Here is a 12132-nt window from a genome sequence, read left to right as displayed (position 1 = left end):
ATAAACCAATGTTTTCATGCCTAATGCTGTAAATTTCTTCTTGCAATCTGTTTTCTGAATAGCAATTAACAGGTAATTATACTCTACTTCATCTTTAGCTCATGTATGGGAAACTCAAGTACTGGGAGTTAGAATAACATTCAGAAATAATCTGTTATTTACACATTTATTCATTTACCGTATTTAACATGCATCATTCAGTTTCTAAGCTTGGCTTTCTGTATCCATAGAAACTGAAGAACACTAAAAATGGCATCACTTATTTCCTTTTTTGTTTACTGATCTTGAAAAGATTTTCTGAATCTGCAGTGCTGTATCGTATCTCATGGGTATTGTTTACAATCTACTTTTATGTCAAGTGCTGTATATGACTTAAAAAACATATAACATACTTCATATTTTAGCAATAAAACTGCATTGTGGTTCATTGTGGTACTATTCTTTCATGTCATTGCATTAAAAAAAAATTGCCCTCCTTGGTTATTCTGTCCACCCTATGAGTAGATGTTTTGTGCGTTCCTGTTCCATAGTTTTATCATTTTTCATAGCTTGCTACATACCTTTCTTGACTGCTACTGAGAATGATGTTTGCAGGAGGAAATAGATGGTAAAGACCTGATGTTAGAAAAATACTTGGCACCTCAAAGCAGTTCCTATGGCAACTGAGGCCTACAGTGGTACTAGAACATCTATGAATCCTTATGTCATTTTTAAATATGGTGTTTTTGCAAGTGCAGTTAATTTTGAAAATACCACATCATACCAATTTTTCTCTGTTAAATTTCATAGACATACATGAACGTATGTTCAGTGTTTCTAGAAGCGGACTTCTTTTGATACCGTGTCATTAGATGACAATTGTCATACCATATTACTGCCAGATTTACAAAATTTAATCCTGTTAATATTAAAAAAGGGAGAGAGTGGTCAAACACGTTCAAGTATTTTATCTTGAATGATTTATTTATTTATTTATTTTTAATGAAGCATGGTTGTAACTATACCGAAGACTAAAAACTCCTTATTCTTCTTCACTGCCTTGTTAGTATATAAATACATACCCAGTTAAAAAATTAACTGTGTATGTATTTCCTGTGTGAGTTGCCTCCACTTTCTGAAACAGTCCCTGGACTAGGTCAGAAAACAGTGGTCTTGCCCAGGAGCCTGAGGTGAATCTTGAGATTTGTTGCTGGTGCTGGAGTTTGCCTGGCCAAGGTCACCCCTCTGGCTAGGGCTGAGCTTGAGCTTCTGCACATCCCTGGTACTAGCATCCAGCCTGCCCTGCTTCTGGGTCCCACCTGGGGCAGAAGGGATAAAACAGGGACAGTAGGGTAGTCAGTGGAAAGTGATTTGTCTTACAGGCTGGGTGAAGGGAATTTTCCACATTAATTCATCTCTAGAAGTGTATTTCCTCTTGTTCTCATGAGAATTGCTTTTTTTTTTCTACAGAAGTTTCTCTTATGCTTCAATTGGTTTCTTGTTCCAGGCTGTTTCCAACTCAACAGTTGACTACAGAAATTTAACATTCAAATTCTTCTGTCAGGGAGATACAGGAGCAAGAGTCTTGTCAGAAAAATGAATATCCATGCAATGGGTTTCATGATACAATGTTTTTTAAAGTAATAATTGCTTTCCAGTGTTCTTTCTCAGCCATTGTGTCTTTTGTGCTTTCCCCTAGGATGGTCTTTTAATAATATAATGCAAATACAGCAAAGTAATTGAAGAATCTATTATCGTATATCATTAGGATCCTTAAAAAGATATTTCAGGTTGTGTTTATGTCCTGCTTCCTACCTGAGCCTAGGTGGGGGACTACAGTCACCTCTACTGTGATCAAAGAAGTCATGTGCATACCATTCTTCACTGTATACTGCACAGAAAGGGGCCTGGATTAGTGTCTCTCACAGAACCTTCACTGCTTTTAGATTATATTTTTATTACAAGTTGTTTTCCTTCTATAGTCCTCATTTAGCATGACACAGAAGAAAGCGTAATCGTCCGGGAGATTTGTCTGGAAGTAGAGAAGTAGAAGACACCAGGTGACATCCTTTTCCACCACAGGCACTGCATCAGATATATGTCTCCACATAAAAAGATAAAGGTCTTATAATTCAAGATTTTGTTCTATAAGTGTAAAGCAAAAGTGACATCCAGTGGTCTGCAAATCCAGACTGTTTGGAGTTCATATTACAAAAGCACTGCAGAATGTTTCAAAGAAAATTTCATCTTCTTTGCTGACTTCTGTGAATTTGTTATACAAATTATATATTTTTTATATATTCAAAAGAGACTTCATTAGTCTCTTTTATAAAGTTATAATTTGACTTAAAAAATGAAATCATAATGCTAAAATTGTGAACAAATTTGGTGTGAACATATAAGGTCCTCAACTGTAGTAAATAAAACATTTCAAATTTGCATGGAAGTCAAAAAGGAGAAAGGTTAACTTTACAAAGACTTGAATGCTTCATTCTTGACACAAAATTTATGCAATATTTTGGAATAGTTTTCTAAAGTTACTTTAACACAAATGTAGACATTTTGTAGGAAATTTTTTAAATGTGAGTAAATAATGAGCCTGTTTAGCCTTCTGGCTAAACATTTCCCAGACTATTCTGCAAAGTAAACCAACAGTTCTGAGCAAAACTGGGCTAGCCACTCATTCAAATGCCACGATGGGAGGGAACATAACCCCCCACATGAAAGAGTTAAGAGCATCGATAGCCTGAAATCAGGGCACACAGAGATGCACTAGACAATGACATTTTGCACACCAAAACTATTTTGTACTCTGTGCTTCTGTACTGCCTTCTTAACCAAGACTGATTTCAGATAGATAAACCTGCCCTTATAACTCTGCTAATGCATTTCTGTCCAGAACTGCTGAAAGGGTTTTTATTCTATGAAGAGCCCAGAGCTTTCAACTGCTGGACTTCTGCCTTTTGATACTCAAGGCTATCATTACACAGAGTAAATTTCAGAAAATAAATGGGAGAAGACAAAAAAAATAAAAGCAATCCCATCACTCTCCACTTGTGATTCAGATGTACCTAAATAAATAGGCCTTTCTGTATTCAATAAATTTTAATAATAGTTGAAGAAAAATTAGTAGAACACTAACTTTTTTGACTTCTTTTCAGGGCAAGAGTGGCTCCCATCCTGACTCAGGGATAATGGGACTGAGGTGGTACTGACTCTTCTACTGCCACCACTGCAGTTACATCTGCTGGACTAGAGGTACATTTCATAAGGGGTTGGTACTTTTCCAATTAAAAAATAACTAAATAACAGATCCCTGTCCGTTTGATGTACCAATCAGGCAACTCTGTAATCAACCTTTCTGCAGATGAACATTCTTGTTTGGGTGACTTTCATTTGCAGCACAAAGCTAAAAGAGGAAAGAGAGTTTAACTAGGACACAGCCACCAAATTTGGCAGTGTTCCCTTTGAATATTTTTCTAAGGATTTTGTCCATATGAGTTCTGAGAGCAAATGCCAAATGACATGCAGGAGAAAAAGATTAAGCTGATAAAACTGCAGCAGCTTTTTCCTACTATTTTGGCTGTCTGTGGTACACAAATTACATTTTTTTTTTCTTGATTAAAATGAAAGGAAGTAAAAGTAGGTACTAGCCTTCCTTTTAATTAAACTGATTAAAATAGACCATCTGCATGTCTTTCCTTTTTATTTCATATTTCACTAGCCAAATGGGATCCCAAAAGCACTATGTTGCAAGATAGGATATCTCTAATGAGATAGCAATTTTTTTTGCAGGTATCTGCTCATTTTATCTGGACGCCGTATTGTTAATAGTCTCCTCTGCCCAGGCAGCTGTGCCTGTGACAGCAGAACAACATGTTCCCTCCAGTACAGCCTGTGGAGTTATTTCATGTCCGACAAGAGATAAAATGTAAGCTACTTAAAAGGAACCTCCAAATCACCCTGTAAAAGGAAACTGCAGAGAGACAGGCTGCTGGCAAGAAGAGAGATCAAAGGGCTATGTTAAGGACTTATAGACCATATTTCTCTTTCATCGGGCCAGATTATGCAACCTGCCAGGTGCAGAATACTTGCAGTTTCTAAGGGGTGAGCAAATATTGCAGATATGCGTGGAGTGAATACCTTCATTTCAATGACACACTCGGAAAACAAAGTCATTTTGCATGGAGGTCAGGATGTGGAGGGAACAGGTGCCAGACGCAGATATTTCAGATGGTTCTTCCACACTTTGTAGCAGGCGAGGGAAAAGATTTAATCTTCATTGTTACAGGGGTCGGTGGATATTTCCCTTCCCTGTTTAGCTAATATTTACTAAAAAGGGAGGGGGACAACCTGGTAATATATTTTTCAGTTTAAGTATTCCTGCAGAGCAGGGCTGTGGGGAGCTGGAGCCAGGCCCTCCTGTGGCCTTGCTGAGGCCATGGCAGACAGGCCCAGGGCTGATGCGGGGTCCTGGGCCTGGGGCACGTGGGGGAACCGTGAGGCAAGGAACAGAGACACGGCAGGGGGTGCCCTCCTGGCCCTGATGCCTCTTAAGGGTGGGTTTAAATGGAGAAAGCCACTCATCCCACCCTAAAGCAGATTAATGGTTTCCACTGGGTGCCTAACTTTCAGTCAGCTACATTCACATGAGGTTAATCCCCCACAGCAGATCTTGGCTTAGTCAGTCTAATGCTTCAGGACGAATTTTATCAGGCTTCATTCTCACTAGCAGATTTGGGAATCTTAAAACTTAAGTGCTTATGTTTTCTTTCCTCCAGCCCTTTGTCACTTGTGTGACTCGTGTGAGCCATCTGGTAGCAGATGTCCTTTGAGGAGAGTTTGGCTGCAAAAAGGCATTAAACACTTTGGCCTTCTCAGCATCTTCTGTTTATATCTTTCCTCCCCTCAGAGCAGCAGACCAAAGCTTTCTCAGCCTTCCTCTTACCAGTAGTGCAATTACAGAAGGATTTCCTGTTACTCCTTACAGTCACAGCCTTTCTGCTTTTCTCCTCCATAACAGTGTGTTACTTTTACTGTTGCATCTATGGTGGCTTTTTAAGCTGCCGTCTTCTGCATCTGGATGGGTAGCAGAACCTTCCCCAGCAGTGGCTTGCTTATCCAGCCTCTGTTCTCCCAGCCTATTTGTTTCCCTGTGGCTTTACCTATCACCCTTTGGGGATGGTGAAATCTGCTTTTTTGAGTATCTATTGCCTCATACTTTTCCTCTTTTCACAAAATAGTGAACTCCACAACTACAGAAGCAGAAGGCTGCTCCCATCATGACCTCTACGCTTGTTGAACAGTTAACGCCATTGTAATATTTTTCCAAATACTTGAAGTACTTCATTACCAACAAGTCCTTTGGATGTAGAAATATAAAAACATTCAGAAATCAAAATTAACTTCATAGAAGTTAATTCTATTAACTTTCAGAATAGAAAAGGTTCTTGCTTTTAAGTTTTTAAAAATGTAAGTCACCCTTGGTACAGTAGACTCAGTTCAAAGATAAAGGTAAATACAAATCTTAGGTCTTTTGTTCTAATTGAGCGAGCTGTTGGAAATGTGAAAACTGTACACAGCTTTTTAATACGTTTTGTACTTAATTAAACTCTTTTTTTTCCCTAAAAAATAAATAATAATTTAAATCTATAGGATCTCAACTGCAGCCCAATGAAACCAATGGATAATTACTTGCATTTGCTGATGGGTTTTCACTGTGTCTGAGGTATGGAGCAAGATTCAATGTAGAATGCTCTATGTTTTATGTTAAATCTCAATGAACAAATTTGAGAGGGATAATTTTATTTCTTGCTTATATACATAATACTATTATCTTCATGATTACCATGTCATATTTTATTGGTTTTACAAGAAGCATAGAGTATTCCTAAAAAACACAACACATTATTAATGATCTTGAACACAGATCTTGTAAAATATAGACTAAAATACCACTCTAAAGTAAAAATAATATTTTCTTGACATTGTCTTTAGCTTCGCTGTCTTTCTGAGTAATTTATACTGCTTTAAAGTGTTAACAAACAAATAAATGTTATGATAAATTACCAAAATACTGACGCAATTCTTTACAAGCACAGTTCAGTGCTAGGAACATAAGAAAAAAGAAAGAAGGCAAGAAGGCAGGAAAAAAAGAAAGAAAGACGAAGAGAGAAAGAGAGAAAGAAAGTAGAGCGGTGTTTTGTCTTATTTATTTTTCTTTCTTTGCACAAAGTGCAAAACCCTAAAAAGCTGTTTAGAAAAGGAGACAAAGCACTATTTTATCTCCTGCTCTTCATTTTCTCAGTAGTAGCAAAACAAGGATAACAAAAGTTTGAGCTAACATCCCCAAAGCTCTAAACAAAATTTGGGTGAGTATTTCTAAGTGAAAAAGCATGCATGTCAAAATGAATCTTTTGATGAAATGAAAGTATATCTGTATTTTTATGAAAATAAGACCTTTGAAATTAAAAAAAAAAAAAAAAGACCAGAACCAAAAGATTATTTCTAATAACATAAAATGTTTTCATCCATTTGTGTGAAATGACAACAGATATTTCCAGATTTTTGTTTCTTTATTCCAGGGAATACTTTGCAAATGAAGCTTGTACCATTCTGGACAAAGCTGGGACAATGTATGGTCCTGGGATGCCAAAAAGAATGTTTTATCCTTCATTGGAAATAGACACTGTATTTATAAAGGAGAACTAACAGGTTGATAAGGATTTTGCTCAGAAAGTGATGAAGTGTTTGAAAGAGGTGTGCATATTTCAGCAGATCTTGATTTAAAGCAGATCAAAATCTTTGGCTGAGCAGCCCAGCACCTAACCACACACAAGCTGAGGAAGCTGCATGCCGCATGGGTACTGTGTGTGTTAGCATTCCAGCTCCTGCTCCCAGACAAAAGCAGCCTTCATTTAAACTGAGAGGTATTGAGTAACAAGCCTCTGCATAGCACAACAAACTGAACACAACTGTCTCAAGTGAGACTCTATTAAAGCATGGGAAATTTGCCACCTCCCCAAGATTTATCATTTTAATTGGAACAAGACAGATTCCATCAATGATGACTGAACAGAGCATCAAGAAGTATTTTTTCTTTAGCAGCTGTTATTATGCAGGAGAGACAGAGAGCTGAAGTTGGGGCAGAAACCCTTTTCAGTGTAAACAGATAGCCATCTAATCTGTAGAAGACGGGCAGGAGAAGAAGGGAAACAGGATCTTTCAGATATAATTAATACTGAAAAAGCAAAATAATGTCTTTTCCAAAGACCTTATATGGCCACATCAAGCTTTGGTTACCTTTTACAAATCTTTCTGTTAGTACTTCAGTAACTTCCAATTCTTGTTGGCATATTTGAACAAGAGTCTTCAAAGATTCATTCTTTGACCTTCCCGGGTGCTGTTCTTTTAGAGTTTCTTTTTATAAGCAGTAAGTTAAGTAGGGATCAAAGAGGACCACCATCAAGAAGAAAAAAACAGTATGCCTTGTTATATATATGGTATTTTCATGTTGCTAAATTAAAGTAATTCAATATTGCACCCTCGAGATTGATATAAGAGACCACAACAATTAAGTTTAAGGTTATAATTTTAATCATAGATGAAGCTTAATGGCCATTTTTTCCAATGTCTCATAGTCTTTGTGGAAATTACATATTATTGAGCAGAGCAGCACAGTACTTAAAGCAGGTTAACTTTTAATGCAATCCTGTTTTCTGCTATCCAAAAGATCTCTGATAACCCACTGTTTACTAAACTGAAGATCACTATTCCATTCTCTGAATACATACTGATTTCAGAGCAGACAATATAAGATTAAGGACCTAGCCATCGGAGTGCAATAAAACAAAACAAAACAAAACATGTCTGGAACATAGGCTTCCACTTCAGGACACAGGGACATGGACATGTAGAGGTAATCTAAAAAATATTTATCAAACATTCATCTTGAAATCCACCATAGAACAGCAATGGTCAGCAACGACTGAAAGACAAATAATAAAAAATAAAATAAAATCACAAGATGACTGTGCCACTGTGATCCACGTCTGAATACAGTGATCAGTTTTGGATAGCAGTGGTAGAAAAATCTTAGAGATGAGTGATACATATGACCATTTGAGAACACTTAATGAATCAAAATTTTCACCTTGAGAAAGATACACATGAAGAAGACATGCTAGGGACCTACAAGAACATGGTTGGGATCAAGAACAGAATAATGACTCATTATTTCATAGAATCATAGAAGGGTTGGAGGGAACCTTAAACATTACCTAGTTCCAACCCCCCTGCCACAGGCAGAGATGCCACACCCTAGATCAGGTTGCCCAGGGCCTCATCCATCCTGGTCTTGAATACCTCCAGGGATGGGGCATCCACGACCTCTCTGGGCAACCTGTTCCAGTGCCTCACCAGCTTCTGAGGGAAGAATTTCCTCCTAATCTCTAATCTAAATCTCCCCTCTTTTAGTTTAAAACCATTCCCCTTTGTCCTGTCATTATCCAATTGAGCAAAGAGTCTCTCTCAGTCTTTTTTATAAGTTCCCTTTAAGTACTAAAATGTTGCAATGAGGTCCCACCAGAGCTTTCTCTTCTTTAGGCTGAACAGCCCCAGCTCTCTCAGCCTTTCTTCATAGGAGAAGAAATTTCTTTTTTACAATAACGGACACCCAATGAAATTGGTAGACAGCAAACTGAAAACAAAATGAGTTTTCATTGTTGTTTTACTTAATGTAAAGTAATTGAACTGTAGAAATTATAAGTCAAAGTACAAATAAATTTAAAAGAGGTGTGATGAATTCAGGGAGTGGTGATCCAAAGCTGCCTACTAAACAGGATAATCCACGTGCAGTTTCCACTGGAGGAAGAGCTAAGTGCTAGCTTTTCACTGGATAAGTGAGAAAAGAAAGAAAGAAAGAAGTGTATTGGTTCATGTGCTTATCCTTCCCCCCCCCCCCCCCCCTTTTTTTTTTTGTCTCAAGCAACCACTGTTGGAAATAGGATACTGAGATACTTCATTAGCTACACATGACTTGAAAATAAGAAATAAAATCACTATTTAAATCACTACAGAAAAAATAAATAAATTGTATTTTCATTACAGTAAGGACTCTTGCACAATTAATCTGACAAGCAGTCATTTTTGAGTGATGCACCATGTCTACATCTCATATCCTTCATTGTCAATCATTAGTAGGTTAGTGCAAGAAAGAGTATGTTTTAGTTCTCAAAGCTAAACTTGTTCCCATGTCCTCATTAATTGTAAAAGCATAATGAAGACTGATTCAATGCAACAAATGGGTTTTGATTAAATAACGTCATACAGAAACACCAGACAGGCCAAAACACCATCTTGCAGAGTTGTATTCCCCTCCAGTCCTGGTAGAGATTGAAACTATCTGTGTAATATATCATAATTAAATCTATTTCTGCTAATCACTTCAGCAAAAATACTCAGTCCGTGGTAAGTAGTAGGCTAAAGGGTAGGATGCTGACAGTTGCTGTCATGGGTTTGCAGGAGTACAATGCAGGAAATTGCCAGACCTCCCTTTTTCACATCTCCCAATACACAAGGGACTGAAAAGAGGTATAGTTTTCCCATGGAAATAATAAATAAAAACAAAAACAAACTTAAATTCTCCTACTCATGAAACTTAAATTCTCACTGCCTCCTACACTTTCCTGTGAGTTAAAACGCCAGTTTCATCCTGACCGGCTCTTGGCTTCTCGCAGTTACCCACTGTCAGCTCCAAAATCTGCAGCATATTAAAAAACACAAGCTGAGGACAGCCCAAAGTAAAGTGAATTAAATGATGATAAATATTGCAAGAAATACAATTATAACTCAGTAAAGCCATACCCTTTCTATTCACTTCTTTAGTAGAATTTCTACTTTGAGATATCAGAGGGGAAAACAAACAAACAAAAAAAAGGTCAGGGAGAATTTAGATAAAAATATAATGCACCTTGGTTTGAGCATTTATGATCGTCTAAAAACCTAGCTCCACAAACTGCATGCAAGTGTAACATGGTTCAAGAGAAAAGCAGAATAAAAATAAAAATCTATCATATCAGCCAATCTCTATTTCAGGAAGTGATGCAAACACAGTCCGCAGCGAAGTTGTACCTCCCAAAATATTCTGCCACCCACAACATTGTGTAACTTTCTTCTAACATGAAACAAAGTTGTGCTTAGCTACTGTCAGCACCAGCTAATTGCACCACATGTAACCTCACCAAACGTTAAAAAACAACTAACAGATGATGTTATTTCCCTCCCTCTGCAAAATCGTGTCTGATTAAGCTCGTGTTACAAAGCTCTACTATATCAGAAACAAGCCCTGCAGCTCCTGGTAGGAAAGCTGCCTGCTCCACACTTCACTGAAGGGAAGGGAAAGGTTGATTTGCTCAAGAGCTGTTAGTGTTCGTGATCCTGCTTCTTTTGCACTGCTGGTGCTTCTCTAATTTTAACTCTGTTGTTTTTGTTTCATTTCTCTTATTTTTGTCTCCCATCAGCTAGTTTTCTTTTTATTCCTGTCTAACCACAATTTCCAAAACTGAATAAACAACGGAAACGTATGGTCAAGTGACAAAATTCAACACCTGACACTTAATTTGAGGCAACACTTAGTCGCAACTGACAAATGGTTCTATTGCATCATTTTTAATTTGTCTACCGCAACAGTAAGCTTCGCATATAGTATCCAACTGCTTTACCTTAAAACTGGTACTTATTTTCAATATGCCTCTACACAAACTACTTCCCTGGCAGAGTGATGGCTGCCTCGAAACTCTTGTACCGGAGAGGTGGGCCTACAACCAGGCACAGAGCTGGGGGCTACTTATCCTGCTCTTGGGACAGCCATTTTGTGTTTTTCGGTTGCCCCACGGCTGCGAGGCCGCAGCTTCCCACCGCTGCTGCAGCGGTTCATCTGCTCTTGCTTTCTCGCTGAGCGGGGCTGGTGGCAGGAAGCCACAACTGCTCTGTGTGTTTATCTCTCCCCATCTCGCAGCCCTGCCAGAGCAAGGCTATTTGGATAGCAAGAGGCTATGGTAACCAAGCAGCCACAAAATCTAAAAGGGACGTTTCCCACTGACACTGCTAAGAGTAACTGCAAAACAAGTTTTGTAACACAACAAATATATATGTATACACGTATATATATATATCTAAACGTGAATGAAGTGAGAAAAAGCAATAGCAGCTTTTGAGTAGTTGCTTTACTTACATAATCTTAAAATAAATCTTCCTGCTTTAGAATAAAAATCTGCTTTTCCTAGGGACTGGGTGTGACTGACAAGGATATCAGCAGCAACTTCAAATTTCAACATCTCCAAAGTTCATCTTGAGCCCTCATGCCTTTACATGGCTAGTTCAGGCCCCTCTCTCTAGCAAGGAGCTCCCATTCCCTTGGGTAATCACCAGATGATGACCTTCACGAAGCAGCCAGAGCCACTGGACCCTTCTGGCCTGTTTAACACCTACGCTCTGGAAGAGGCATTTCGATCAAACACCACTGGGCAGTTACAGAAGACTTGTCAGGGGCAGGCTCATGGTGTGAGCTCCACACCTAGGTCCCAGCCTTCCCAAAGTATTTTGGTCTGTGGTAGCCTGCAGGGTCAGAAGCAGGCTTGCAGCACAGGCCAGGACCTGCAGGCACCATGGGGCAGCCTGAGCTCTCAGTTCCCTTATTTTCATTTATTAAACAAACAACGCTGCTGACTGCAAAAGGCTCCAAGTAGGACTAACAAATGGTCATGAGACAACAAAAATGGCATTTCAAAGATGAAAGGGGTATGCTGGCGTTCCTGCAGTGGTGAACTCCTGCTGCTGCGCACACGACTGCCCTCCTCAGCCCTGCAGCCCGTGTGGCCAGGGGCCAACCATGGGGCTTGCACAGCTCGGGGTCTGCTCTGAGGAGGTGTTTGTGCATACATGGCTGTTTCAGTTGATGGGTGAGATTTCCTGGCTGCCTTTTACCACTTCAGTGGTGCAGAGCAGTCATAAAGTTTAATTGCCCAATTAAGCAGGGTTTACAGTTGCTTTGCATTGCTAGAGTGCCACAGTGCAGATTGAATAAACCAGGGAATCAGTCCCATATATTATTATTATTTTTTTTTTTTGATCAGGAAAAAAACACATGGGCTA

Source organism: Aythya marila (genome assembly GCF_965140915.1).
Source record: "Aythya marila genome assembly, chromosome: 1".
Lineage (NCBI taxonomy): Eukaryota > Metazoa > Chordata > Aves > Anseriformes > Anatidae > Aythya > Aythya marila.
Note: the sequence above shows the minus strand (reverse complement) of the source record.